The sequence below is a fragment of the Enhydra lutris genome, unplaced genomic scaffold, assembly GCF_002288905.1.
Source record: "Enhydra lutris kenyoni isolate GAN:26980312 unplaced genomic scaffold, ASM228890v2 scaffoldscaffold80, whole genome shotgun sequence".
NCBI classification, from domain to species: Eukaryota; Metazoa; Chordata; class Mammalia; order Carnivora; family Mustelidae; genus Enhydra; species Enhydra lutris.
In genome coordinates, this window is record NW_019154164.1 from 5,277,712 (window position 1) to 5,304,315 (window position 26,604).

Consider the following 26,604-nt stretch of genomic DNA (forward strand, 5'->3'; position numbering starts at 1 on the left):
CTGACACAGGTTCCAGGGAGCTCTGGGTCAGAGGAGCTCTGGGTCAGCTTGTTGTCAGAAGAGAACAATTAGCACCTTCAGTCCCTGAGGGGGGGGGGTCAAGGATTTAAGATCTATCTGGGAAGGGTTAGGTTATCATTTGGGCATGACACAGGATGAGCTGTGGCAGTGCACTTGTGATGAGCTCTGGGTGTTGTACACGAGTGTTGAATTGTCATGTTATATACCTGAAACTAATATTACACTGTCTGTTAACTAGAACTTCATCTATCTATCTATCTATCTATCTATTTATTAAAGTTATTTATTTATTTATTTATTTGAGAGAGAGAGAGAGAGAGTGCGCGAGAGAGGGAACACAAGCAGGGGGAGAGGCAGAGGGAGAAGCAGGCTCTCCACTGAGCAGGGAGCCCGATGCGGGCCTTGATCCCAAGACCCCAGGATCAGGACCCGAGCTGAAGGCAGACGCTTAATGACTGAGCCACCGAGGTGCCCCTGTTAACTGGAATTTAAATAAAAAACTTTTTTTAAAAAAAAAAGGAAAAGAAAAAATAAAATAAAATAAAAACGCAAAATAAATTAAATACAAAGAAGTGGAAGTGATGAAGGCATGGTCTTTGCATTAGTATTTCTTTCCAGTTTTAGAGGTTTTCTCAAGTTAAAAACAGTAGTAGGTAAGATAAAGTTTCTATCAAAACTTATGATCACAGAACTTGATCAGGGAACTGATCTGATCTGTAATATCTGAAGACCCCTTTTGATATTTTTTATTACCTTGTGGCTATTTCTTTTCTGTTAATTTGCAGACATACTTTGCTTTTGTGCTTTCCTTAGGTTTCTGTATTTAGTGCCTTTCTTTCAGCCCAAGATCAGCTTGTTTATTTCCAAAAAAGCAGCTGCTTCTACAAAAGGCTGGCAACAGGATAGAGTATGAGGTCCGGGGGAGGGAGGTGTAATTGAAGCTAAAGGGACTCTTAAGGTCAGTGTGCTCTGTTCATTGAAATTATCTCTCCCCAACTGTTTTCTCCAGTAGAATGTTAAGATATTATATTCCTGCCAAAAAACCTCCCCAAACTCAAATCCTAAACAAGAGAAACAACCTCTCCACCCTGAATCAAACACTATTTTGTGTTGGTAACTTATTTCAAAAATCATTTTATTTAATTTGATTTAAAATTACCTTTATGATTTTACAGCAGATCAGTGCATGCATTTGTTTTCTTATTGGGGACTACTCATCAACGGGACTATCATTACAAATTACTGTTTTCAATTTCTACTGAAAATCAGACGGAAAAGTTTTGGTGATATCAGTCAATTACCTTGAAATAATAACATTTGATTCAGCAAGTCAACATCCAACAGTTATTTAAAGAAACAAATTAGAGAGACATGCAAATTGATATTCAAGGATATTCATAACAGTGTCACTTATAGCACTCGAAAAATTTAGAAACCTAAATGCCCCCCCCCCCACACAATAGGGGACTGGTTAAATTTATTATGTAATAGCCATGTGCTAGAATATTATGCAGCCCTAAACCTGGTCTTTAAATAATTTTTTTTAAAGATTTTATTTATTTATTTGACAGACAGAGATCACAAGTAGACAGAGAGGCAGGCAGAGAGAGAGAGGGAAGCAGGCTCCCTGCTGAGCAGAGAGCCCGATGTGGGACTCGATCCCAGGACCCTGAGATCATGACCTGAGCTGAAGGCAGCGGCTTAACCCACTGAGCCACCCAGGCATCCTCTTTAAATAATTTTTAACAACATGGGGGAGACCTCACTTTCAGTGTCAAGTGAAGAAAAGCACACAATACTATACCGTTGACTCTTGAACAACATGAGTTTGAGCTCTATGGATTTACTTACACGTGGAAATTTTTCGATAAATACAGTAGAGTACTATGAATGTATTTTCTTTTCCTTACAATTTTCTTAATAACTCTTTTTTCTAATTTACTTTACTGTAAGAATACAGTATATAATATATGTAACATGCAAAATATATGCTAATCAACTTTTTGTGTTATCTGTAAGTCTTCTGGTCAGCAGCAGGCTATTAGTAGTTAAGTTTCTGGGGAGTCAAAAGTTATATGTGGATTTTCGACTGCACAAGGGATCAGCACTCCTTCTCCTCATGCTGTTCAAGTGTCAGCTAGGCATGTGGAATGGTTGCAATTTTGGAAAAAAAAATACGCATAAGAAGAAGCTGGTGAGAAATACATCAAAATATTCATAGTGGCTCACTCAAGGCTACAGAATTGTGGATTTAAAGAGCACTCTTGGGGTGCCTGGGTGGCTCAGTGGGTTAAGCCTCTGAGTTTGGCTCAGGTCATGATCTCGGGGTCCTGGGATTGAGCCCTGCATGGGCTCTCTGCTCAGCAGGGAGCCTGCCTCCCCCCCCCCCCCTGCCTCTCTGCCTACTTGTGATCTCTCTCTGTCAAATAAATAAATAAACAAAATCTCCAAAAAAAAAATAAAGAGCACTCTTTAGGGGCGCCTGGCTGGCTCAGTTGGTGGAGCATGTGACTCTTAATCTCTGGGTCGTGAGTTCAAGCCTCATATGGGGTGTGGAGGATACTAAAAAAAAAAAAAAAAAGAGTAAAGAGCATTCTTTATATATTTTTGGTGCTTTCTGTTTTCTATAATGAATAGTTATTACTTTTAGAAAAATATATAAAATTTTCAAACATTTTAATGAAAGGAAATTAAACAATAATGAGAAAGCATTGTTTACCTATTGGATTGGTAAGGTTTCTTTTTTTAAGATTTTATTTTTTTTATTTGTCACAGAGAGAGAAAGAAAAAGAGAGAGAGCACAAGCAAGGGGAGTTGCAGGCAGAGGGAGAAGGAGGCTCCCCGCCTGATCAAGGAACCTGATGCGGGACTTGAACCCAGGACCCTGGGATCATGACTTGAGTTGAAGGCAGAAGCTTAACCGACTGAGCCACTCAGATACCCTGATTGATAAGATTTTTAAAGATTTGATAATATTCGATGTTTTCAAGGATATGAGGAAAATGGCACCCTTACATACTCTAAGTAGGAGTGTAAGATGGTTTGGTCCTTTTAAAAGACACCTTGATAGTATCCTTTAAAATTTCAAGAGCACATAGCCTTTGACCCAGCATCATTTCCAGTTACTGGGCTTAACTATATAGAGATGCTTGAACAAATATGCAAAGATATTTGCACAGGGATATTAACTGGAGTATTGTGAAGAACTAGGGGGAAATCCTGAATGTTTGTTAAGAGGGATATGATGATACATCATGGTACGTCCATACTATGGAATACCGGGTAGCAGTAAAAAAAAACAAAACAAAACGTTAATTACTTAGATATCTACATACAAACATAATACCATGGAATGATGTTTGTGATACATTATTAAGTGGATAAGGGCAATTTGGAGAGCAATATGTATAATATGTTCTCATTTTGAAAAATAAATATATGTTACCCTGTATGTGAATGGCAAACATTCGGGAAAATGTGTATCAGCTTGTTCTCAGTTATCATCTCTGTAGAGCAGAATCAAAGACTCCTTTTACTTTATATGCTTCTTTTTAAAAATATTTTATTTATTTATTTATTTATTTGAGAGAGAGCGAATGAGAGAGAGAGCATGAAAGGGGAAAGGTCAGAAGGAGAAGCAGACTCACTGCTGAGCAGGGAGCACGACGCGGGACTTGATCCCAGGACTCCAGGATCATGACCCGAACCGAAGGCAGTCACCCAACCAACTGGAGCCACCCAGGCGCCCTATTTTATATACTTCTATTTGAATGAAAGAAGTGAACATGCCCTTCTTTTGTAAGAAAAAGAATAATAGAGACAAGCAGTAGAAAAGTAGGGCTTACGGTATGAAAATTTGTTTAAAATAGTCTTCCAGAAACGTATTCGTCTGTGGACAGTGATGCGTAGCTATAAAGAGTTTGGATAATTTTTACATTAGGCCTCATTTGCATCATGTCTCAATTAAGAGAGAGAACCAATTCATAAGCTGATCTGGGTTGCCCTATGTAATGTTTTGTCCACTGGCAACAAAATTAGATTTGTTGAACTCTTTCATAAATACTATTGAAATGAGCTCTCTGAAAGTTGAGGTTAGACCCTGAATCTGAAAGCTGCCTGTATAGATGGTCTGGATTAGATAAAGAACCTAGCTAAAAGTGACTCAGAATCTATGAGTCCACCTTCCGGGTATTCACTATCAATGTCTTCTTGTAAGAGGGCTTCCCCCTGTGTTTAATATAGAAGTAAGATGTTCCAAAAATGAGAATTTGCTTCTCTTTTAGGTGGGTTTATGTGCTAATGAAATGGTTATGTGAAATATTACTTTTCCAGCCATATGCACATTTTCCTCTGAAATAATAACAGTATCTACCTTGTAAGCTTGCTGTGCGGGTAAAATGAAATAATGCCTGTAAAGTGTTTGGTGCAGTGCCCTGCACTGAGGAAGTATTTAATACCTGGTGGCCATTGTTATTTAAACATGTTGCTAAAGATTTTCCATTTGAATAACAATAACTTAGCCTGGACCAGAGCCACACACATCCAAGCAAAGGAGACGGCTTTATTATAACATTTTAGTTTGGAGAAGGATTGCTTTGAATAAATGTTCAAGGCTTAAGCAGAATGAATATGTAGGTATAATGAAGGGGGTTGTCCATTTCACAGAAGGCATTAGCAAAAGGCCTATTTAGAGGATTGAAGGGAATGGAGGTTTAGCGCGCAGGTTACAGAGTGATTTAGTAAATGAAAGTGAGGGTGGTGGTTGTAGACCACTTAAGGAATTTAGCCCTTGGCGCTAAAGAAAGTCATTCAATAAACAGGAGAATCTGGAGAAAGAGTGGTGTGGCGTAAATGGAAGAATGTGAATTTTGGTAACAGCTTCCTTTTTTCTCATCAGTAGAATGAGGAGGTCATACCTGGTAATTAATAGCCACCATCTTCTCTACACTTGTCATAAACCAAGCTTTTTACGAGCATGGTTTCATTTAATCCTCCCTCAGAAGAGCCCTATGAAAGGGAAACCATTATTAGCCCCAATTCAGAGATGAGGAGGCTGAGGCTCAGAAGACATTATGTAACTGGGTCCAGGGTGGTCCCCGTCCAAAGCCCACATAGTTTCGATGCTACTAGTCCTCCTCTGAGTGGCCTTCTAGCTCTGGTAGACAATGATTCTGAGTAAGGGACATTTGAAAATGTTGTCGTTATTTGCCTTGTCTTTTAAGAATGGAAGATGAGGGGCGCCTGGGTGGCTCAGTGGGTTAAGCCGCTGCCTTCGGCTCAGGTCATGATCTCAGGGTCCTGGGATCGAGCCCTGCATCGGGCTCTCTGCTCGGCAAGGAGCCTGCTTCCTCCTCTCTCTCTGCCTGCCTCTCTGCCTGCTTGTGATCTCTGTCTGTCAAATAAATAAATTAAAAAAAAAAAAAAAAAAGAATGGAAGATGAAATAGAACGTTTTGGTATGTTAAGGGGAAAGGAAAATGAAGAGAGACTGAATATGAGTTATGATGCCGGCGACCTTTCTTTTCCCCTAACATTATTGGGCAACAATCGTACAGAAAGGGAATAAAAATGTACTAAAGGTAATTTCCATGCTGTTCCAATAACACCCACAGCCCATTTCATTTGCCTCCTGCCTTAGGGATAATCGGAATATTTTGTTCTCTCTGTCCGTTTTGGGAAGGTTACTAAAGCAGTTTGCAAGGACACTGGGAGGAGTTTATTTAGAGGGGATAGGAGCTCACTTTTAAGAGGACAAAGAAGGAATTAGTAAGACACACTGTAGTCAAGTTCCATTAAACCCCTGCTGGGATTTTGATTTGAACTGCACTGACTTTATCGATTAATTTGGGAAGAATTGAGGCTTTACAATACTATCCCCTTCCATTCAGACGCATGGGGTGTCTTTCCCTTTATTTTGGTCTATCCGTGAATATAAAAACCTGCCAAATGTGCTGGAATGAAAAGAAAGGGCTCTTTGGAAAAATAAAAGGATCACTTCTCAAACAACAACATCTAGATCTAGCTACTAGGCCTCTGATCAGTTTTGAATAGAGTAGTTGGGTTATTATTTATGTTCACAGTAAGATCATCTCCTGTCTAGGTTTCTGATTTCACTCGTTTCACACAAGCCATCGAAGACAGTATTTGGCCCAGTGGTTGGGCCTGAAAATAAAAGAAGGCCTTGCTCAGGACAAAATATAATATAACTTGTCTATGCAAATATTATTGTAAAGTCCTGCTGCTTGTAGTTGGACCACAGGAAGAAGTTACTATTTTACAAACCTGTGCAGTATGTTTAACATGAAAAGCCTTGTTACAGGGTCAATGAAGAGCGGTTGTTTTCTGTTTTCAGGAGCAGTCTGGCTATCTGTTTCAGCTTCTTGTTACAGGAGAGTCAAGTGAGCAAGGCCCAAGTATGAGTACCTGCTAACAGAGCTGTCGCGTTGAATTCCACTTGGTTTCGAACAGCTTTATTTTCAGGCTTTTCGTCCTTTTTATGTTGTAGTTTGAATCTGTCGACTGTGCCGTCTATTTTCCTGTTTTCCGTTTCCATATGTTGATCTCTTCGGTTTCTAATTGGGTTGGCAGTCCCAGGCAAGATATCATACTGAGGAAGCCTGATGTCCTGGTAAATGCCATCATCCAGGAGTCAGGGGACCCGTGGTAGGAAATCCAGGCTCTGTTACTAGTTAGTTGTGGGACTAGACAAGTCATTTAACCTGGATCTATTTCTCCACCTGTAAAACAGCGATAATAATACCCTGTCTTCCTAACTGGTAAACAACTGTGCAAATGTTCTCTCTTAAAATGTCAGGCAGCTGGCTGGGGGAATGTTTTGTTCCTGGGTAGGAGTGCTGGAGGGTTTCTGATGACAAGAAGTTAAACAAGGTTTATTTTGACCTTGAAAACGTGAGAAAGGAAAGCTAGAAATTGTATGGAGCTACCTGGTTTCATTTTGGGGGATGTAGCTCTTCTTCCGTCTTCATCCTGGGTGTGGTTCACTGTAGAGCAAAGAGATGTGGTCTATGATAAAGGTAGCCCCAACTGTCTGTGTTAATGAATAACTTAAGTGATAAAGATCTTGAAAAATTGAAAGAGTTTCTGGGTCTGATAAATAGATCTATATCTCTATTATACACTTGGGTCCATGCCTAGGTATGTATGTATACAAAGTCACACATACCAACAAAAACAGATAGCTTTGGGCTCTTTCTTCGATACCTTTTAAAGTTGGAGCAACTTCAGTAAGCTAAGGGCTCAGTGTTCAGGGGAGATCACCTAGTCGAAGAGGTCTGAGCTAAATGACAGTTAGTGAAGGAAATGGACAAAAGTACTCTTTATTTTATTTATTTTTTTTAGAGAGGGAGAGAGAGGCTGAGAGAGAATCCTTAAGTAGACTCCAAGCCCAATGCGGGGCTCTCTCAGGGGCTCGCTATCAGGACCCTGAGATCATGACCTGATTGGAAATCAACAGTCGGAGGCTTTTCCTGGCTGAGCCACCCAGGCACCTCAACAAAAGTACTTTTTAATTATAAGTCCTTTTTCTTCCCGGTCTAATGGATTGACTTATGTGCTACACTGGGTTTGTTCTGTGTCTGTATTTTAATTCCATGACTAGACACTAAATTCATTGAGGGCAGAGATGATCATTTCTTCTACTTCATTTGTGTTAACCCTGTTATGGAGGATAGTGCTCTGTACTCTGCAGGTACCTAGTGAATTATATAGCTAACAAATGATTACTTATTTCTGGTATTACAAGATTGCTCATAAAATAAACACAACAAACTCGTTGTTTGAAGTCCTGAACTTTCTAGGTCAGTATCGAAAAAGGAAGTTCATGACTGCCATAGTAAAATTTGTAGGCATATTATAGGTAGGTGGGTTGACCTGTTGGAAACTGGCTGAGTAATCCTACTTCAGAGTAAGTAACACAAAAGAGCTGTAGTTCTATGCTCTCCAATTGTGGGCCTCTCACCACGCATAGTGTCACCTGGGATGCTTATTAAAAAATCAAATTTCTCAGACCCACTCAGACCCTAATCACAGTATCTGGAGGTTGTAGCTCCAGGCACCCATATTTCAACAAGCACCCCAGATGATTTGGATGCATACTAAAGCTCCAGAATGACTCTAGTCTGTAATCTGAAAGGGTGGCACACACATGTGTAATTCTATGGGAAGATGGAAAACAGCAAGAGAAATGAAATGACCACTACTAGCAGGGAGAGGAAGCTAGTCCTCCATTTCGCATCAGGGAACTTGGAAGAATATTGGTGCTTTAATCCTTCTGGTGATACATTCTAGGCAGCTTGTCGTCATGGCTCATTTACAGTTATGGTCTGTCCCTGTTGCAGTCCCGAAACAGTTCACCAGAATCTTACTTTTAACAGCTATTTCTTGAATCTCTTGGGAATGGTCTTTTTAAGACAGGCTCCTAAGCCATGATCATGGCCAGTAAAATGTCACAATGCTGAAGGGACTTCTCCTTATCAGTTGTGGGCTCTTTGGCCATGACCCCTGCGGTGGAAAATAAAGGCATCGAGGGAACCCTCCTCCCCTCACCGCCCTCATCCTAGTGGTAGTTCAGAAATGGGAGGGAGCGGGGTCTTAACGGAGTGAGAGGCGAGATAAGAGAACCGAGGCAGTAACTCAGGCGTGGAGGAGCAGGATGTCTTTAATCAAAGAATAGGATCTCTGTCGGAAGAAAGAGCAGAAGTCCAAAGATGATTATCTCTAAAGGGCAGCTGGAAGATGACCCGAGGGGAACTTTCCTCCCGGGGCTGAGTCCTAAGAAGGGAGCACAGGTGCCGGCGTGGGCGCGCTCCAAGCCTCGCTGATATCAGATAGCCGCTAGGCCCTTCCGAAAACACAGTCGATAAGGCGGCCGGCTCTCCCAGCGGCTCGGAAGCCGGAGCGAGAGGCTGCGGCAAGCCAGCGAGGAGCCGTTAGCCGACTCTGCTCGCTCGCAGCGCCCCTCCCTCGCTTCGGGAAGCCCGCCGGGCCCCGCCTCCGCTGCTGACGTCGGGGGCGAGCGGAGGCGGGAGCGTGGGTGGGCCGAGACGTCGGCCGCCAGCGATTCGGCCGGCTCAGCCACACCACCGCGCGCCCCCGCTCCGCCCGCCCCTCCGGGCGCGTCTTTTCCGGGCTCGCGCCACGCCGCGCCTCGTCCCGCCTCCGCCAGCCGTCCGGGTGCGCGCGCGCCGCTGCGGCTTTTTCTCCGGCCTCCGCGGCGCGCCCCTCCTCGCCCCAGCGCTAGCGGGCACGCGGCTCTTCCGAGGGCTTCCGAGTGCCAGGCGCCGGCCGGCTGCGAAGACACCCGGGGCCGTGTCTCCGGTGAGTAGCCCCAGCTGCCCACCCCTGTCGGAGTCGGCGCCCGAGCTCCGGCGGCCCCGCCGTCCCACACCTGAGCCCCGCGGAGGTGGAGGGGACGTCCCAGTTCCCGGAACGGGCTCGCTTTCTCCTAGAGCCCGGCCGAGCTACCCGCCCGCCTGCAAACCTCTCACCCCACCTCCCCCGGGGCCGGGAAGGTTCCCGGGGTCTCTGCATCGTCTCCTCCGCTGAAGTCCAGGATCCTAGGGAGCCCGGCCTGCCCCTCTTCCTGCCGCCCACCGACCCCCACCCCGCGAGGGCCAGAAGGCTCCTCCCGACCGGCCTTCTGGGCTTTGCCTTGACCCTTTCCGAAGGAGCACCTCAGGTGCTTGCCAGACCTCCAAACAACCTTTACGGTGCCCCTCGACCTCAACACCACCTTGTCCCCTCTGGATAGGTCTGGCTCCGAGGGCAGCATCCGCCCTTTCGCTTTGAGGGATGCCCTGGCTTCCGATATCCTTTTAGCTTCCGTATCTTTAGGTATGTTAGAAAACAGCTGAATTCTAGCAGAAGCATGCTTGTATTTTTTCCTGTCTTTCTATCTACATCCCTGTCCTCATGAATGCTGTATATTTAGCATGAGCTTTATTCACTTCCTCTTCCTTTCAGTTGAGTACCCTACAGAAAGAATTGCAGCCGATGTCTATAGCACATAGAAAAATCGAGGAGAATATGATTCATTGCCTAACCCCCATCAAGGGGTTACATATTTTAAATAGGACGTCATTTCTCCTCTGCACTCCAACATCTCCTCCTTCAAAGGCATTTTTCCACCCTCTTGAAATGAATTTTGCTCTAGTGTCTCACCTTCAAAATAATCAGTCATTGCTCCAAGACACGACGGTGAGATGCAGAATAAGGGCAAAATGGCATTTGAAAAAATGAATCCCCTTGAAAGAGTAAGCAGTCTGCTTTATTGGTTAGTGGCTAAATCGACGCCTCTGTTCATGTACAAAAATGAGGATGTTGGACTAGAGCACAAATAAGGTTCCTCCAGTGTGATTCTAGGACTTCTAAATTCATGCTTAGTTCCATATTGCTGCATAACGGATATTTAACCTAATTAAAGCCTCATTTCCTGGTAGTTGCTTGTCACTTTAGTTTTTCTTGGATTTTGCCTCTTAATAGTTGTAACTGTTCTCGATACATATGGCTGTGTGCAAGTGGCGATTCAATTACAGTACTGTCAATGAGCCTATCAGTCAAGCTTTTTATCGCATAAGACCTCTTCTTGAATTGTAAAGTAGCTCTCTTTTTCAGTTGGAGCCACAAAAGTGTAAGACATGTAAGCCTCCTGTTAGAATTAACACCCTCGCCACCACTTAGGTGGAGGATGAAACAGTAGACCGTTAGTGTACTTCTGCCATAGGATAAAGTACCATTTTGTTCTGATATGGGAGGTAATTTGACACTTCAAAAATCCATGGGGCGGTGTAATGCAACATTAAAAAAGAAAGTTTTCCCCCTGAAAACCCTATTTTAAAAAAAGTGATTCAGATGAACATTTTTGTATGTGTTTTGGGTAGGGGTGGGATGGGTGGAGGAGGAAGGAGAGTCTTGGCCCAATTCAGTAAAAGGAAAAATGAATTGGGGCTTGGAGAGGCTCTGGATGCAGCTCTAGCTAATTGTATAATCCTGGACATCTCACTTAGCCTCTCTTCATTTTTGCATCTGTAAAAGCGCTGTGGTGATTGACAGAGTGAACTGTAAGCCCCCTAATTTGAATTCTTCTTATACTGGAAAATATATACATAATGAATCTTTATATGTGATTATGTGACGTAAGTTGCATTAATGTTGTGCCATAAGTTCTTAGTTATACCAGTTGTCTAGAATGTTTTGCTCAAAGATCTGCATATACCTGTTCCAATGTATGTGTGCTTCATTCTTAATTCATCCTTATCAAATGAGGGGGGACTATATGCAGAAGTCTATAAATTGGGAAGCATTTTACAAAAGTCGAGTATTGTTAACTTCTGCTTGCAAGTGAAATGTGTGCATTTCAAACTTTTTAAAAAACGTTTGTGGCCTTTAGAAGTTTGAAAGTGAATGTGTCCATGCAGCCTACTGCCTTGTAACTGCAGTTGACTAGGAACTTTAAAGAATATGCTGGCATCTCATTCATTCATTTATCGCTCTTTGAACTTATCTCGTTCCTTCAGCTGTCACTTATTTTGTGCCAGGCCACTAGGATATGATGGTTAAGAAAACCATCTTTATGACTTTATAGGCTGGGATGGTTATGAGAGGGTTGTAAAGAGATAGATTTATATACAGTTTATTTTTATTAACAGCAACAACAGCATTCAAATCAGGGACACAAACAAAATCCTGGGGACCTCAAAGCTCCATAGGGAAGGAGGAGATGATTGTATTAATTGTAGCCTATAGCTTCTCTTCCTGGCATTCCTTTTCTCCCCCTTCCTTGACTTTTAGTTCCTGAGATGGTAGCAAAAATAAAAGCTTTATTTTTCGACTCCCATCACTGGCTGGTGGTCTATACTTCTTTTCATTGTCTTTTAACTGTTCATTTTTGAGGTAGCTGTAGATTCTCATGCAGTTCTAAGAAACAGTACCCTTTATCTAACTTTCCCCAGTGGTAACATCTGCATAGCCCTAGTATAATATCACAACAAAGGAACTGATGAAATAGATACAATTCATCCACCTAATTCAGAGATCACCAGTTATTCATGCACCCATTTGCCTGTGTGTATTTAGTTCTGTGCAGTGTTAATCACATTCGTAAATGCATGTAACCACCTCCAGGGTAAAGATACAGTTGCATCACCACGGGGATCCCTGGTGTTGCCCTTTTATAGCCATAGCTATCTCCCTCCCTCGCTGATCCCCGGCAGCCACTAATCTATTTTCCATGCCTATAATTTCATCATTTCAAGAATGTTATATAAATGGAATCATGGAGGATATAACTTTTGGAGATGGGCTTTTTTTTTTAAAGCTTTTATTTATTTATTTGACAGACAGAGATCACAAGTAGGCAGAGAGGCAGGCAGAGAGAGAGGGGGAAGCAGGCTCCCCACTGAGCAGAGAGCCCGATGCAGGGCTTGATCCCAGGGCCCTGAGACCATGACCCGAGCTGAAGGCAGAGGCTTAACCCACTGAGCCACCCAGGTGCTCTATACTCAGGGTAGTGCCCTGGAGATTCTTGTAGGGAGTCTACCTTGTATCCAGGTAGTTCCTTTTCAATGGTGAGTCGTATTCCATGGTGTGGATGTGCCCCTTTGCTGTGCCGTATTCCATGGTGTGGATGTGCCCCAGTTTATGTCACCATTCACCGATTGAAGGACATCTGGTTGTTTTCTGGTTTTTGTTCTGAACCAATTATAAATAAAGCTCCTATGAACGATTGTGTACTGGTTTTTGTGTGGACACAAATTTCCATTTCTCTGGGATAGAAGCCTAAGAGTGCAGTTGCTGGTGGTAAGGTAGTTGTATGTTTCATTTTAAAAGCAACTGCCAGACTGTTTTCCAGAGTGGCTGTACCATTTTGCATTCCCACCATCCGTGTATGAAGGCTCTTCATCCTTGCCAGCATTTGCCAGTCTTACTATTTTCTGTTTTAGCCTTTCTGTTTGGTGTCTAGCGATATCTTGTCATAGTTTTAATTTTCATTTCTCTGGTGGCTAATGATGTTGAACATCTTTTCATGTGCTGATCTGTCATCTCTGTATTCTCTTCGGTGAAATGTATGTTCATGCATTTTGTCCATTTTCTTGTGAGATTTTTTTTTTAACTGTGGAGTTCAGAGAGTTCCTTATATATTCTAAATACTAGTCCTTTTTCAGGTATGTGGTTTGCAAATATATTCTCCCAGTCTGTAGCTTGTCTTTTCGTCCTCTTCACAGGGAGTTTCAAAGAACAAAAGTCTTTCATTTTGATGAGGTCCAGTTTATCAATTTTTCCTTTTAGGGGTAGTGCCTTGGGTGTCAAGGGTCTTATGTGCCTTTGTTATTTAATTTTATTCCTTGCTGTTCTGTAGAACATTCAATATTTCTGTAAGCAGTGGAACTTTTTTCATTTCAACCATCCTGGAGCTCAAATGTGTTCTGTGAACAAGTGGTCTTGATGGCTTGGAGTGTGAATACATACTCACACATGCTCTTGCTATATTAAAGTGGCTGCCATCTTTTGTCCCTTGAAAATATTCTGCCTTACCGGGCTGTGAAGTGTTAAAATTAATATTTTAAAATTAAGTAGGTATGATGTGCCAAGGAGATTTTTGGTTTCACTTTCTAAATTAAAACTGTTTTGGCAAAACTGTATAGTTTTTTTTTTTATATCAAGGTTTCTGGTAAGTAAGTGATCCAAAGAACAAATTTGTGTTCTCATCTAAAGTTTACTTCTGTGTTTCGAGTACTGCGGTCATGAATCTTTACTGTGTATTTAGGAGACTTTTTACACTCATTGTTGATTACCAGAATAATGAATAAAAGACTGCTGAATTTGTACGTCTACAAAATATATTTTGTATATTTTCCTTTTAGAGTAGTTACTTAGTGTTCATTTTCATTTTCTTTAAAAGTAAGCATTGGCTTTAAAGTGGCTTACAATTTTATATTTTGAACAATGGATGTACTCCTTTTATGAGAAGAACTTATAGGAAAAATTTAGTGATTATTTTTGGGAGTATTCATTTCTGTAAGATGGTACTGAAAGTATTACTTGTTCCCTCAGTGTCACCATATTTGCTCAAATAAGTGTACAGCTGTGGTAGTGTATTCCTATTTGATAAAGATCAATCGTTGGTGTAAGGAAAGGGCTGACAAAATACTGCTGGCATCCAGATCCTGCCCACCACCTGTTTTTGTAAATCAACTTCTGTTGGAACACACCACATCCATTCGTTTATATATTGTCTGGCTGCATTCAAAATGCATTATTGGAGTCAAAACAGAGAATGTATGACCCGCCAAAGGCTATTTACTCTCTGGTCCTTTATAGACAAAGTTTACCCAGAGATAAAGCAGTGTTATAAATGATTGAGTCTCTGTGTTATAAAGGAAATTCAGCAGACTTTACCTGGACTTTTAGTACCTTTTAGTTACATTTCCATGGGAAATTGTGGTTCAGGAGAGTGTACTCATCTTCTTCACTAAGTCTACAAGGACCTGTGGTCTAGGAGCAGCATGAAGGAATGGATAGAAGGGTGGGAATGTGGATTTTGTTGTTCTTGTTAAGTGTGGGCGAGTTCAGTGTGATGTAGATTTTCAGCTGGTGAGATTCAGAAAGAGGTCTATGCATTTGTGAAGTCCTTTGGAGGACCCCACTGTAAGCCAGAGTGCTCATGACCGAGCCAGGTAGGGCAGTGCCCTTGTTCCTGCTCCCAGCACTGCTCCCTAACCTTTAAATACACCATAGTCCAGGCCTGGCAAGCTGAACTTAGACTGTTGGCTTACTGTTTTGTTTGCGTAGTTTTCTTTTGTCAGTTTGAAGTTGACACTTGAATTTTCTTAAATGCCCTGTGGGTGCTGTTGAAATGGTAGTTGAGTTAAGAGGGTTGGCTCTACATTGGGAAAGAGATGTATCCCTGCCTCCCATCATATACAAAAAGAAATTAAAGATGTATTTTAAAAATTTAGGTATATGTCTGAAAAACTTCTGGAAAGCATAAGACAACTGTGACAGAGTTAAAATGCAAGTGATGGGACTAGGGGGAAATGCCATTTACATATGCAGTGGAAGGTTTAATTGACATTTCCCTCACCGACTCACCACATGATACGATGCTCTTCATTTCCTTTGTAAAATGCATGGCATTGAGCACTTGCTGTCAGTAGGCTGGTCTCCAGTATGCCAGTATGCTTGAGGACCCACCATTAGAATAGATACTTTTATTACTTAACCTAGAAAAATTTATAGATGAAATAATATGATGTCTGGGGTTTGCTTCAAATTTTGTGGGGGGTGGGGGGAGGTACAGAGTGCATAGAGATATAAAAAAATAAAATTCAGCACATGTGAATAATTGTTAAGCCGGGTAATAGTTATATTCAAGTCCTTATAGCAAAACACTTTCTGATGAAAGCAAGTGACTACTGTCCAGTTAGGTGTGGGTAAGACAATAAAAGATCTGTATAAAATAAGGATAAAAATCTAAAGTTTTCTTCACTCATAGTGCTTTGTCAATGTCTTTTAAATTCTTTGAAGTTATACATTTTCTAAAAATTCAGTTTAAATTTCTTCACTGTTAGTGGGCCTGGAGTTAAAGAAAAAGGTCTCGGCTTCTTTGCCCTCTAGCAAAAGTTTGAGGTACATGTGTGCATTTACTGCTAATGAAATGAAGATAAAATGAAATGTTTGTCATGTGCGTATTTTTTATGATTGTTTACTTTAATTGACCCTTTCAATAACTAATCAACTGTTCCAAATAACATTAGATAAAAAGGCTTCTACTATATACTTTGGTTTCTCTGCAGATTGCTTAAATCTTACACCTTTTACTAAAAAAGTCTTCTGCTATGTAATACCCACTTTATGTAAAGAGCTCCTGAAAATCAATAAGAAAAAGGTACACATTAGAAGGTTATGAATTGGCATTTCTCAGAAAAAGAAATAAAAATGATGAATATGAAAAAAGATGCTCAAGTTCCCTCTAGTAATTAGGGAAATGAAAACCATTTTTCACCAAATACATTGGCAAAACTAAATATAGTACCCACTTTTAGCAAAAAAGTGCGTACTATCATACACTGTCACTGAGAGTGCGGATTGTATAGCTTCTTGATAAAAAAATACCCACATCCTCTCATTTTAAAATGTATGTGTATTTTGGCCCAGCCATACTGTTAGGAACCTAGGGAAATATCTGCACATGTGTATAAAGATATGTATAAGGTTTCACTGCAGTGAAACTGGTTATAACAGTGAAACCTTCAGAGCAACCTGAATGTCCATCAGTAGGGGAATGAGCTGAATGATAATATGCTGGTCTATGGGATACAATAGGGCTATTAAAGGAAAGAAACCCTCAGATAGACCTATGTAATAACTGACATAGGAGTTCCAAAGTACACTGTTAAAGGAGGTAGGTGAAGGAGGCAGTCAGCACTGTCCACATACCATAATTCCACTTACCTAAAAACAACAGCAGACCCTTACTATGTGTGCGGATGATACAAAAAGGTCCAGTAGATACACACCCTGAGTGGTTATCTCTGGGGGGAAAGGGAGTGTTGTTAAAGGAAGGCAGTCTAAGGGATACTTTAATTTTTGACCCTGCCCAATTCTATGGTGAGTTTCTAAATTTGTGATTACTGGGGCACCTGGGTGGCTCGGTGGGTTAAAGCCTCTGCCTTCAGCTCAGGTCATGATCCCAGAGTCCTGGGATCGAGCCCCCCATCGGGCTCTCTGCTCAGCAGGGAGCCTGCTTCCTCCTCTCTCTCTGCCTGCCTCTCTGCCTACTTGTGATCTCTGTCTGTCCAATAAATAAATAAAATATTAAAAAAAATAAATTTGTGATTACTGTTTTACCAGTGATTATACAGATGAACAGTCTGACACATTTACACTCTGGAGGGTGCTCGCACCCCAGTCCCGATGTTGTGCATTAAACAATGACACCATGCTAGAAACTCAGCGCCTTGTGTTTAGTGAGTACTCTGCTACTTTTTTGGTAATTTCTCCCTTTGGTAAAGTACTATTTGTATCTTTTAGATTTTCTACACTAAAAATATAGGTACAAAGAAGTATAAAGGCACTGTAATTCCATACCCAGAGAGATCTATTGCTAATTTTTGGTTATATCTGTTTGTGCACACATTCTGTATACACATGTGTAGGCACTTGCGCACATACATAGGCACATGAGCAAACGTGTATTTTTCTGCAAAAATGGGTTCTTACAGCATAGACTGATCTGTAACTCACTTCCTTCAACGTGGCATTATATCATGAGCATCTTTCAGAATGGGTAACTTTGAATGAGTGAAAAAGACCTCTTGGTGGGAAATGAAAAACACTGCCATGTAAATACAGTGTTCTGGTTAAAATAACTGGTTTCTAGGGAAAACTATAATCTTTAAAAAAAAAAAAAGAAGTCATGGTCACTAAAAGTAAATAGCCACGGAATTTTAAAATTCTCACTGTTGAACCAGTTCAGTTCTGTTTTGAATTTAACTATGAGCATGTTCTTTCTTTCTTTCTTTTTGATTTTATTTATTCATTTGACAGACAGAGATCACAAGTAGGCAGAGAGGCAGGCAGAGAGAGAGGAGGAATCAAGCTCCCTGCTGAGCAGAGAGCCCAATGCGGGGCTTGATCCCAGGACCCTGAGATCATGACCCGAGCTGAAGGCAGAGGCTTTAACCCACTGAGCCACCCAGGCGCCCCATATAAGCATGTTCTTTAAATTGTAGTTACTAGTAATGATGTATAAGTTCAATGTATCAGAATGTAATTAACAATCTGTTTTGAGTGGAGTTTTGTTTTGTTTTGTTTTGTTTTTTAAGAAGGGGAAGGAGAGGTGAGGGACAGAGGGAGAGGGAGAGACATACTCTTACGCAGGCTCCCCTCCTAGCATGGAGCCCAACATGGGGCTCCATCTCCCAACCCTGAGACCACGACCTGAGCCAAAATCAAGAGCCAGATGCTTAACTCCAGGCACCCCAAGGAGTTTGGCTTTAATAAGTATTTTAAAGGATTTTAATAAGGATTTTAGAACTGAACTTTAAGAGTTACTTTGATTTAGAGAAAAACCAACTGTTCTAATTTTTGGTAAAGGTGTGGGCATAATTATATTCTTTTACAAGTTATAAAGGTGAAGAAAATCTAGCTTTTCTGTAACGACATGAATCTTTGTCTATGATATCTCCATCTGTAGTGTATACAACTGAATATTAGAGCTGTGTTGGCGGATCACATTTGATTTGGGCACGTATGTATGCATTCTGCTCTCACATGTCATCTAGGAGCATTAAAAAAAAAATTTAAGTAATCTCTACACTCAACGTGGGGCTTGAACTCACAACCCCAAGATCAAGAGTGTCGTGCTCTTCTGACTGAACCAGCCATGAGCCATCTGGAAGCATTAGTTAAGCACATCCACTGCAGGTTCATTACAACTTCTCCTGGGTTTATGCTGTGAACTTAGAAGTGAAAATTTTTACCTTACTTTACGTTACACTGAATACTTTTTGATACTTTAACCATTTTTAGTGAATTCAATGGAGTACCAAAAGAAGAGTCTACCTTGCCAACAATGGTGTGAATGTGAAGACCCATGGTAGATGCTCTTGTTTTTGCTGTGGCAATTGAAACAGTGTCCCTGTTCTCCAAAGCTGTGCATCTCAGTTTTTTGGAAACTGATTTTGCAATATGAGGATTTTTCTCTCATGGGTGCTGTCAAGCTGTCAAGGGGGCAGATTTTACAGGAGAGTCAGGATAGAGGGTCTGTATTTCCCACTTGGTTAATGAGAGGGGCATGTGAGACTCGACTGTTACAGAGTTGTTGAAAATGTTTCTGGTAGATTCTACTGGTTGTGAGGTGAATGCAGTGGAAGGCTTGGGGAAATACCTGGTTTCTCTTAGGTATTCTGTGCATTGCCTTTAATATGTGGTTAAAGGATTTTAATATGATTAAAAAACAAGCAGTGATAAGGTTTCAAAGGACCACTCTCCTAGAGGTACCTAGATGAGGTGTCATCAAAGAAAATCTAGAGAAATGAGCAGAGCTGCTACCATTGAGATGGGGCTCATTCACTAGGCTCAGAATATGTCAGCCGTTTCTGCTTCTCAGATGAACTGAAAGCTCAACATTTCCTTCAGACAGGAAACAGGAACTTGGTGAATGAGCTTAAAATTCAGTTGTGGCTTTGAAAACCAGAGAGAAGACAGAGCTAGTGCTAAGGTCTCATGGGATGAATCCGAATAAAAGTTGCTGTGTTCCACATGATCACTGAAGATACAGAGAAGTTGCTTAAAAGAATAGTGGAAAAATCCTAACTTGACTGAGGGGCCAAACTGGATAGAACTAGCTATAAACAATTGTCAGATGAATGTGTTTTAGGCAAATAGAGCAGAAAAGAGAAAAGCAGGCCAGGGAAAATGGCATTCTTCTGCCTGGAACCACAGAAACCTTCAGGATTTGGTCAATTGCAAGGTTGGTCTAGGATGGTTTAAAGTCTTTGGGATTCTCTTGGTGCCCAGGCAGTTCCTTACAGGAGTAGGTTAGAATTTCTGTGAAGTAAGTAGTTTCCATAACCAGGAAACTAGAAAAGACGCAGGGTTCAGGCTCATTTTTGGTGAATTATAGGAACCCACAGATGGGAAGCTATGTAGAAAGAAATGTAAGCATTAGCATATTCATTCAATACAGTTACATTACACATTTTTAAGTAAAATGATTGAACTCATAAGGATGTTGTACAACTCACATTTTCCCCCAGAAATTTTTGGATTCCTAGATTTTGTGTTTAGTGTCAAGTATGAAGGCCAGGGTTTTTATGTGGAAGCAGATTTTTAACTTATAGGCATATTTACATTAATCTTAATATTTGCTTGACCACCAAGAGATTGCTGAACATTTAAATGTTTGTAGGCTGGTAGTTTTCTTTAGGAACTAGCCCCCAAAGAATTTATTCTTTACAGGTGGTATCCTTTAAAGTAGTTTTGGAGGAGACAGCTGCAACATGGAAACCTCCATGAACCCCCTGCCACCTTTTTTTTATTCTTGTTTTGAATTGATTGACCTCCCCCCACCTCACTTTCACAGCATGTCTTTGGGGACTACCTGGGTAGAAGTGAATGAGGGATGATTCAGTGGGTTTAAAATGACACTTGCCCCAGCCCTGCTAGCTGTCTTGAATCCTAGCTCCATGCTCCCCTACCCCCCGCCCCCGCCGGAGCTTCTGTAAGCAAAGCTGTTGTACAAGGTGGCACCCCTTTGACCCTTGGGAGGAAGATGTGTCAGACATGTTAGTGCCCAGATGGCTCGCCACGCCCTGTCTCCTCTCCGTGGTAGCCTGCATCTATGTCCTTTCTCTTTGCTTACATGAAATGATTGTGTGGAGTGATTGGCCCACGGTTGCAGTGATAACATTTGGTGAAATGGGAGAGCTGTCCCTAACACAACTTTCAGACAGCTGATCTTGTTCTCAGAAAGCCCCTAGCCCTAAAGATGGCATTTTTTTTAAAAAACCTCATAGGGAGAAAGGGCTTGCGTACAATCTTGGTTCTCGTTGTCCTCAACTGAGGAAGCCGGACCACCTCAGTGCCTGCCTTTGTTTGGAGGGTTATGTTGCTTTAAGGCATAGCAGGCAGGAGAGAGGAAGTGGGTGCTACACTAGGGCATTACCAAAGGACTAGGAAATGGCAGTGAATATATGATCTGTACCCAGAGTGTATCTTAAGGTCTGAAACCAGGAATCCCAACCCATTTGTGCTATAAAGACATATTTTAAAAACCAGTTGTAGCCTCTGGGGTTCCTTAAGCTAAGACTGTATGTATTGAGAAGCCCTGTCATGTTTTATTGGATGATACCACAGTCTCCAGTGGAAATCTGCAAAATGGAGTCAAAACTCTTTGTCTTTTTCAAAGGTGGGATTACGGGTACGTAACACGTTACTTTAATGACTTTCAGGAGATGCAAGCAGCTCATTTTTATCGAATAGGTGGTCAAAGATCTATCCTTTATTTTGTTATTGTTATCTTTTCTATTGAAGTATAGTTGACACATAATATTCCATAAGTTTCAGATGTGCAACATAGTGATTCGACATTTGGATACATTGCAAAAATGATCACCACAATGTCTAGTTACCCTCTGTCACCATACACAGGCAATTCTTTCTGAAGCAGCTAATTTGGGTTGAAGGAACTGTTTTTCAACCTAGAGTTGATTTCTCTAATTTTGCACCCTTCCTAGCTAATGTATCACTATGGTAATTTTCTTTGTCCGTTCTCCTCTAGATGCTACAGCATTTTGTCATGAGATCATGAGAAAAAGTTTCTTTTGCATTGGGTAGAGTGACTCAGAATTTGTTTAGGATGCAAAATCCCTTCTTAGATTTGTTGCCTCTGCTGCTGACCTCTACCTCCCATGCAAGGGAAAATCAGTGATGTTTCAAAGTGTCATGGTTATTTGGGTTGCATAAAATTGTTCTGTGGGATGATTTTCTAAACTTTGGGAATTTGTGTTGAGTTTGATATTTGGCCAGGTCTGGGGCCGCATCCTGCTATTGCTAAACCTTTAAAAATTCTTTTTTTCTCTTGCTTTTCCCGGCACTGCCCCATTGCTGCTGAAAGATCAGGATGTTGCCTGGGCTTGGCACCAGGCGCTGAACCTCAGGGCCTTCCTCTTCTACTCACTGGTGGGGCAGCCCTGGAAACTCTAAGATGGAGCTGTTGGAACTGTTTTTATAATACCTTTTCTTATTCTTTAAAAATCTGACCGGTAAGCTGCTGTCACATAATCATCAGACCTGAAGATGTTTAGTAACAGAGAACTTTGGTTTTCAGACCTTCCTCTGGGTTGACCTTGGTTTTGCTTTTGAGGAAGAGTAAGCAACAGATTGGCTCATACTCTTATAAAAACAGAGCACCTTCTTAGCTTTTACTGATGCTCACATTGATTGCAGATGCTTCAAGGAGGACTGAATTGTAACCTAGTCTAAAGACAATATATTTTAGATTAAATGTTCACAGAAATAATTGCAAAGGGGTGTCTTCTAGGTAAATTACATTGCAGATGCAGCAGAAGTTCCCTGCTTCAGGGATACATGGGTGAGATCTGCTAGCAGGAAATAGCAACCCTGTTGACATTGTAGCAGATTTCTTAGCTGACCTTTGTATGGCACATACATCCCCTCCCTTAAACAGCAGTGTTTCATGGAGATGGGGAATAAGACTGCTCTGCTTGGGAGTTTCTAGAGCCTTGGTGCTTCTCTTTAAATCTGTTTTTGAAATTCTTTTTGTGGGTCTCATCCTGTGCAAAATTGTTGTATATTGAGGCATCTTATATTAAGGCATTTTAAATACTTAAGTAACGAAACCTCCAAGTAATAAAACCTCTGCTGGATATGCTCCACAGTGGAGCTAGCCTATTCCAAATTTTATGCTTGCCAGAGTAGTGGTATAACCCAAAGGCAGTGCTCTTTGTAGTAGCTGGCTAGTGGTGTGCAGGTGGAATTGATTGCGACATTTTAGTTCTGGGTTTGTGTTTTCCAGCTCTGCATCTTTCTTTCCTTTATTGTTTGTCAGAAACTCACTCTCATTCTTTGGCTTTGCAAACTTTCCCTTGCCTCATTATCTGAAGGAGGTTTTTAAAAAAGTACGTTTTAAGCAAGCCAACTTAGACCTAAGCAGTAATAGGTATAACTGGATAATCCCAAAGGTTAGCTATTATTATTAGCTTTTTAAAATGTATATACTCACCTGGTTGGGCTTATTATAGGGTCGAGGGTTGCCTCATGGGTGACCCTCCTTTCCTATTCTAGTATGTCTGCTATCTGTGTTAGTCCACTTACAGTATTATCTATTGAATAGTAAGCCCCGTAAAGACAGCGCAGTGGGTGCTCACTGAATAGTTTTTGAATAGACGCATGTGCATGCACATGTAACTGCCCAGGATTTGGGAAACTAAGTTTTAAAAAAAATATTACAAAGGAAATGGGTCATTACTGGTTGTACCTATTTTTAATTCCTTTCCTCAAATAGAAATGTGAATATGGTGGTAAGTCTTCAGTAATGATGATTATAAAACCAAAGAAAAGAGACTTAACCATTGTTTTCTGCTTTCAGTGAGGCTGTGCCCAGTAGGGAGACATCACTGTCATATTTAGGAGAGGCCATATTGTATGACCATCTTTACGCCTCTCTGTTTTCATGCTAGAAGGCACAAGGAAATTTTCCTGTCAAAAGAAGTTTTATTTCAATGTATTCTCATTTATATGTAGGGATCCCTTAACCAAATGGATTCCTTTTTCTAGATTTTTCAAATGTGATCTTAATAAATGGCTTATTTTGAAAAATAAATGCTTCATTTTGGAATAATTTTAGACTTACAGCAAATTTATAAAGGTAGTTCAGAGGTCCCGTTCATCGTTACCCAGCTCCCCCTTCATGTTTATGTAACGATAGCATACTACTCTTAACAAAACTATAAAATTTATTTGGATTTCTAGAGTTTTTCTACCGGTCTTTTTTTTTTCTGTTCCAGGATCCAAAATTGTTATACATGTTTATTTTAGAAAACATGTATAGATAAGAAGACAAAGTATGGGTAATCCCCCCTACTCAGAGCCAGCTACTGATAGTTTTAGTACACATGCTTCCATATTTTTTTCTATAGGGAATAGAAATCTGCTCCCTACCCCCCAAAACTATTTGGGTTTCCCTTAAAGACAAGTCTCAAGATATGTTTTATGTACTGTTTTGTAATTTGCTTTTTTTTACACTTAATATAATATTTTTGTGTGTGTTTACGTCTTCCCTCATCTGACGTGTTTTCCTTCCCTTAAGACATTTTGTTGTTTCCATTCCTGAGCTTAGTTAATTCTTCATGACCTAAGGCCAAACTATGCATAACTCCCCCTGCCATAAACCCGAGAAGTCTGGCACCCTCTTCTCAGTAACCATGGCTCATTAAGCCAGTGAGTCCAAATACCTGTGTATTAGGTTGAACCATTTGAAATTGCTGTTTTCTGGCACGTAACAAGTTTTTGACTATATTGGCAATTTTGTATGGGTCATCCTCATCGTTTGAAAAAGCTTTCTAGATTATTCTGCTCCCTTTTCCTGCCATTCTCATTCCACGAGAATCCCTGGCTTCTCACTCTGCTGAGTATCTCTGCATTTAGAGTGGTGAGCTGACACCAACATTTTGTCAGGCAAAAGTGTTGACAAACTTCCCTTCCAGGTGTCGCTGATAAACAGGATCCTTAAGACCTATGCCTGTGTTGGTGACATATGCAAAGAACTTGCGCTCCAGTGAATTGTATCTGCCCATGTGTATAAGGAAAAAAGACTTCTGAACATTCAACCCAAGCTCTATGCAAGATAGCCCGCGGGCTTTCTCACCTGGTCCCACACCTGTATGGCCTAGCCAGGGACACGGTGCCACCCAGTGGTACCTTGCAGAGGAGCGGCTGTTGTTGCTCTCTCCCTCTCCAGCGTATCAAATACTTTCATTTCCTTTCCCCTTTCTTTCATGCGCTTCTGTATTCATGATCTCCCCTTCCTTTTCTTCCCCCCACCTGCCAGGCACTTATGGGTTTCATTTAGCACAGCTGATAATATTCAGGGAGATACACTAGTCATGTAATTTTGCTGTGATCATCCTTATTTAAATAAAGGCTTTGGAACATGAGACATGAAATAATAAGTAACACACCGAACAGACCGTTATTTGCTCTGCTTATGAAGTCATGATTCCTACCCCACAAGGGCATCGAGTTTGTATCCTGTCAGAATATGACACTTGTCATGTTTAATTTTCAACTTCTCAGTTATGGGAGAGGGAAGCCCTTTTTTTTTTTTAAAGATTTTATTTATTTATTTGACAGACAGAGAGAGAGATCACAAGTAGGCAGAGAGGCAGGCAGAGAGCGAGGGGGAAGCAGGCTCCCTGTTGGGCAGAGAGCCGGACGTGGGGCTCGATCCCAGGACTTTGAGATCATGACCTGAGCTGAAGGCAGAGGCTTAACCCACTGAGCCACCCAGGTGCCCCGAGCGAAGCCCTTTTATACAGCTCAGATTGGAAGAGGCACGCATGTCCACCTCAGAGTGAAAGATTTAACTTGGAAATGACTTTTTGGTTTCCTTTCTGCTTAGTATTACTGGTTTAATTCATTCTTTGTTTGTTCAAAAGCTGTTTGGTAAGCACCTACAGTGTTCCTGCACTGTGCTAGGTTCTGGGGATTATAGTAGGAGTCAAGACAGACATGGCTTCTGCCAATAAGGAGCTTGCCAGTCCAGCAAGGGAACAGCAACCTGAACAAGTTTAAGTGCCTTGCTGTATGTGTGCCCACAGAGCAAAAAGCAGAGGCACCTGATGTAACATGGCGAGGTCAAGGAAGGCTTTTTCGAAGTGCCATTTTAACCAAGACGTAAAGGAAGCCAGGGAAAGGGAGAAGAGAATGTTCTTGACAGAAGAAAAAGCGTGTGCTAGACTCAGAGGTGAGAGATTAAGCTTGGTGCTTTTGAGAAACTAAAAGAAGTTTATAATGGCTAGAGCCCTGAGATCAGCTCAATTTAAGCCTCACAAAAGTCCTTTCAACAGGGGGTAATAATATTCCCTCCATTTTAGAGCTGTGGCAAATGAAGTAAAGAGGTTAAATAGCCTGCTGGAGGTCACCCAGTGCTAGTAAGGGGCACAGCCAAGAGCTGGACCAAGGCCATCTGGCTCCAGTGTTTTGGCTCCTAACTTCTGTGGTAGACGGTCTCTCAGCAGGGCACTGGGTTAGACTGGAGCTTCATTGTCTGGTTCTTTAGCCTTTGATGAAGCATAGGACCTTATCCTGTTAAATCTGTGGTCTTTTCTTAGGATTGGCCAAATTAAATACAGTTTTTCTTAGTAAACAATGTTAGGCTGTACTAGATGCAGACTATTCCAAGAGCTAGAATTTATAAATATGTGAAAAATTCCTTAAGCTTATAGCATCTGGGGTAGCCCAGAAACTCTCTGGTTTGCGCTGGTACTTTGTCATTGATTGGACATCAGATACTTCATTTGATATGCAACTCTAAGGTTGCTAACCCGTATTTTCCAGAAAATCATAGATGGGAAGTTTCAGTTAGTGTTTTTTTTTTGTGTGTGTGTGTGTTAAAGATAAGTAACACGTATTTCCTGCAAGGCTGGAATTTTTGCCTGATTGCTAAAGTTAATTTGGCAATATCTTCCTCTCTGACCTTTCAGTTAAAGGGTAAACACAACTTTTTAAAAAATAAATAAATTTATTTATTTATTTACTTAGAGAACACATGTGCATGTAAGCAGGGGGAGGGGGAGGGGCAGAAGAAGAGGAAGAAGAGAATCTCGAGACTCCACACTGAGCATGGAACCTGGCGCTGGGCTGTCTCATGACCCTGGGATCATGACCTGAGCTGAAATCAAGAGTTGGTCACTTAACCAACTGAGCCACCTAGGTACACTGGGTAAATACAACTTCTTAAATAGGATGACAGTCTTTAAAAGTTGTATAAATTGAGGACCTATAAATGGAGATATTTTCTTATAGTGGATTTGATTTATCT

At 41.2% G+C, this 26,604-nt stretch overlaps 1 protein-coding gene across 1 annotated transcript in view; it reads left to right on the forward strand.

Moving 5' to 3' along the window:
* Nucleotides 1-9,286: 9,286 nt before the first annotated feature.
* LOC111160975 (acyl-CoA synthetase long chain family member 4) overlaps nt 9,287-26,604 on the forward strand; it is a 79,609-nt gene continuing 62,291 nt past the window's right edge. Inside the window, exon 1 of the mRNA XM_022524389.1 lies at nt 9,287-9,356. The gene's annotated coding sequence lies outside the window, so the exon portion shown is untranslated. The remainder of the gene's footprint in view (nt 9,357-26,604) is intronic.